Genomic DNA, 4,359 nt, shown 5'->3' with positions numbered 1-4,359 from the left:
TTATGCTGACCTGGCAGAAATTTGCGGACACTATTTCCAGATAGTTCCAATCAAGGGGAATATCTTCAAGGCATCAAGAAGGACACATTCATGCCCAAGTTCAATATAATCATTATAGAATGTGAGGTAAGCATGCCAAGGCTCATAAACATTAACCATTTTTAAGCCAATTTGCTGACTTTTCTGCTCTCCATTGCTAAATGCATGTGCTAGTTCAACTGCAGAGAGTTCGTGCTATATGCCAACCACAGATCTTCAGCAGCATACGACAATCAGCGTTTATTCTCCTGTCCCCTCCTGTGTGAGCATAAAATACCTGAAGGTGCTGTAGCCACGCTGTGGCCATGAGGGGACAGGAAAGAGAACTAAAGAGGCACCAACCGAATGTTCTGGCATCACAGAATTAACAAACCGACCCTGGAACCACTGGCCTCCAAACTTCTTGTCAGTAAGCAATAAATGTTACTATGGCTTAAGCTAGAGGTCGGCGAACTTATTCTATAAGAGTGACATAGTAAATATCTGGGTTTTGCAGACTACGCGGTCTCTGCCACAATGATTCAGCTGTGCCACTATCACAGAGGCTGCCAGAGATTTAAAAAAAAATAATAATAATGGGCATGACTGTGGTCCAACACAACCTTATTTATGAACATTAAAAGTTGAAGTTCATATAACTTCCATGTGTCACAAAATATTATTCTTCTTTGTGTTTTTTTTTTAACCATGTAAACACTTAAAAACCTTTCTTAGCTCACGAGCCACACGAAAGCAGGCAATGGTCTGGATTTGGCTTAAGCCGTACCTCGGTGACCAGATGACAACCCTCTAGAAAAGGGAGGATCATGTAGAACTGTTCAGATGAAGATATTGATGGTTAATAATAGCCAGAGAGATTTCCATTCTAACTATACCCTTATCCCATAAAATAAAGTTCCCACTGCAGATTTTCCGATGTTGCAATCAAGTTGTGGGGAGTGAAGGTAACAAATGAAGTAGAAAAGCCTTCTCGGGACTCCCGCAAGGTCACACCGATGGGGAGGGGAAAAGCGACACACAGACTTCTGTCTCCACGCACCACCATCTTTCCACCTACGACAGCACGTTAACACTAAGAGGTAAAAGGGATGAACCCAAACTTCCACAGGTAGATGACAGAGTGAGGATTCCAGTCCAGATGGTCCCTCCGGGGAGTCTATGCACTTGGTACTATGAACCACAGAAGGAGGAATGCAGCTCAGTTTTCAATGTTCTACAAAATACAGACAGCTGTGAAAGGGCTAGAACTGGCACTACTGTAGCATACGGGGCTCACCTAAAATAGAACAAAAAATATGAATAGGATAGCTTTCCCTCTATTTCTCACAGGTGACTAAAATCAGAATGCATATTTAGTTACCCAGTACATGCTAATTTTTTTCATTTTCATTTTTATTTCACCCCTGAGTTCACTTTCTTGCCCTACAATCTCCTCATGGTGATTTTCACCTCTTCATTTCTGAGGACAGATGATGGGGTTCAGCATGGGGGTGACAAACATGTAGAACACAGCCATCAGTTTCTCAGTAAAGGTGAAGGGTTGCGTTTAGAGGAAGCTGGCAGGTGCAAAAACCAAGAGACTTCTGGGACATGAGAGGCACAGGTAGAGAGGGCTTTGCACCTGCCCTCTGCAGAGTGGATCCTCAGGTAGACCAGGAAGACGATGTAGGAGGACACCGAGAAAACACAGAGATTAACCCACTGTCGGCCAACACAGCAACCCCTCCACAGAGGTCTCAGTGTAGGCAAGCTTGAATAAGGGATGGAGGTCACAGGAGTAGCGGTCAGTCACACTGGGACCACAGAAAGACAGTTGGCTAGTAACGACGATCTGAGCCACGGAGTGAAAAAAGCCCCCTCCCCACCAGGAACTATTCACTAGAAGATGACGCACAGGCCGATTCGTGTTGGGTGTGTAGTGAAGGGGTTTGCAGGTGGCCATGTAGTGGTCATAGGCCATTACCACGAGCAGGAAGATCTCAGTAACTCCGATGTGGGAAAAGAAGATCTGAGCCATGCAACCCTCCAGGGAGGTGGTTTTAATCTTGGCCAGAAAGTCTGCGATAAAGTCCGGGAAGAAGTTTGGAATGATCACTGGGGACAGATTGCAAAGGAAGAAAGACCTAGGGGAACGCAGACTGATGTTGATGTCACAACGATGAGGCCGCAGCCCACCACCACAGCCAGGTACACGGGAAGAAACACTGCAAAGCACACCCTCTGGATCCTGGAAGAGGACGGTGAAAATTAACTCAGTCATGTGACTTGTACTCGCCATAGAATATGTTCAGGTGCGTGGAACGTGAGCTACTGAGACCTGCAGTAAACAAACACTGTTGTAAGACCAATTGACCTCGTTCATAGCATGTTACACAGTGTAAATCACTTTACCATACAAACTTATTGTGAACTCACTCATTTAGTAAATACGTACTCATTCAGCATTGGATATTAGCAATCTCATAGTTTATATATTAGACAATTAAGGCTCTGAGAAATGATTATTTCTCCCAGGATGACACAGAAAGTGATGATTTCTGGGACTCAACCAGGCCTCCTGACTTTGGCGAGGATTCTTTCCAAATCACCAAAACACATTCTGAATTTGGGGAGCCATTCAAGTTCATAGCCTGTATTCATATCATCTTCATTGCCTTTTGAAGGCTCTCTTATTGGGGAACCCCCATGACACATCTCTGCTCCTGAACTCCTGGTATCCTTCATCGTTCACGTCAGAGAAAGGAGCAAACTCAGAGATCTTAAGTCCCTGATTCTGATGTAGAAAACCAACACACCCACTGAAAGTTCAAGGGTTCTTGTTAAAAGCTTAGACCACTGAACTCTTTAAAGTAAATTAAGCCACCCACTGTAACCCAGGAACCAACTCCCCCATGGAATGTCTTCTCTCTAGGGTAAAACTTTGTCAATTAAACCATGACTAATGAAAGGCTCAAAAGTTCCTTCACTTTGCTAGTGAGTTCCATTTCTGTACCCAATAATGAGATAGTAGAGAGGAAAGTTAAAGAAAGACATAAAGGGAACTTTTTTTCAGACTGGACTACTGAGAATAAAGATGGGAATGGATAGGAAAAAAAAATAGGGCTAGACAGGAGCCAGGACATTTGGGCACTAGCTCTGGTTCAGTAATCGATTGACTTAAGTCATGTTTTACCTCTCCACTTCTCACTCACCGGTTTCTACCTCTATCAGGATGACAGAGTTAGGCTGGACTGTGTCCATTGCACCTTCTAGTTCTAACATTTATGTATTCGTGTACTAGTTACTTAGTCTCACTATGCCTGCCTCTCCACCAACAATGAAAGGGGCAATAATAATGTAGTATAGTGAGAATTTCCTCAGAAAGAAATGTTATGCATCTTTCTTTCATACACTCATTCAACAAATAGTATTACTTGTTGTTTACTCCAAGCACTGTTCTAGAGATGCTGAAGATTTGGCAGTAAAAACACACACAAAAAAAGTCTCCAACTCAAGGAGGTCATATCCTTTGTATTCCCAACAAGATAATAGATGTAGAAAAAGACAATAAACAAATAAAATTTGATATGCAGTTCAGACAGCAATAAGTCCTACAAAGAGAAAATAAAACAGGTTAAGAATGATAGAAAATGTTGGTGGTTATTTCATTAAGGTAATAAGGAAAGGCAATCTCTTGTCAAAATCTCTGTCTGCTGTCTTAAGAATAAAGAAGGAGAAATGGGAAATATAAGGAAAACAGTTAGGAGACCATCACAATAATACAGTCAATAGCTGCTGAAGTCTTGAGTCAGGATGGTTGCAGTGAAGGTTTTATAAATCAGTCAGATTCTAGATATATTCTAAAGGTAGAACTGACAAGATTCAGTAATGTTTCAATTGAGAAGAGAAAGAGGGAACTCACAAACATCTTTAAGGTAGACTTAGCAATGAAAAGAGTTACTATTCCTGAAATTAAAATCACTGTAGGAGAAGCAGGGGAGCAGGGAGGATTAGGAGTAGTTTGGGGACATGTTAATGAAGTTGCTTTTCAAGATACCAGTAGAGATGTCGACAAGATAGCTGGCTACACGAACCGAAGTTCGGGGAAGAGGTCTCGGCTGGAGCCATAAGTCTGAGAGTCATAAACACATGAATGTTATTTAAAGTCATGAGACTCAGTGAGTTCTCCTTAGTGACTAAAGGAGAATTCGTTTGAGAGTGAGCCCTGTGGCATGCTGATGTTTAGAAATTGGGGGGGGGGGGGCAGGGAAAGAGAAAGAATTGGCAAAGGAAACTAAAAAGGAGTGATTAACATGGTAGAAAAGGAACCGAGACAAAATG

General features: G+C 42.4%; 1 pseudogene; it reads right to left on the bottom strand.

The window, feature by feature from the left end:
- Positions 1-787: 787 nt before the first annotated feature.
- LOC107506958 lies at positions 788-2,398 on the bottom strand (annotated as a pseudogene).
- Positions 2,399-4,359: the final 1,961 nt, after the last annotated feature.

This window comes from Rousettus aegyptiacus, unplaced genomic scaffold (assembly GCF_014176215.1).
Source record: "Rousettus aegyptiacus isolate mRouAeg1 unplaced genomic scaffold, mRouAeg1.p scaffold_m13_p_5, whole genome shotgun sequence".
NCBI classification, from domain to species: Eukaryota; Metazoa; Chordata; class Mammalia; order Chiroptera; family Pteropodidae; genus Rousettus; species Rousettus aegyptiacus.
The sequence above is the reverse complement of the archived record's forward strand: the minus strand, read 5'-3'. Positions and strand labels throughout refer to the sequence as shown.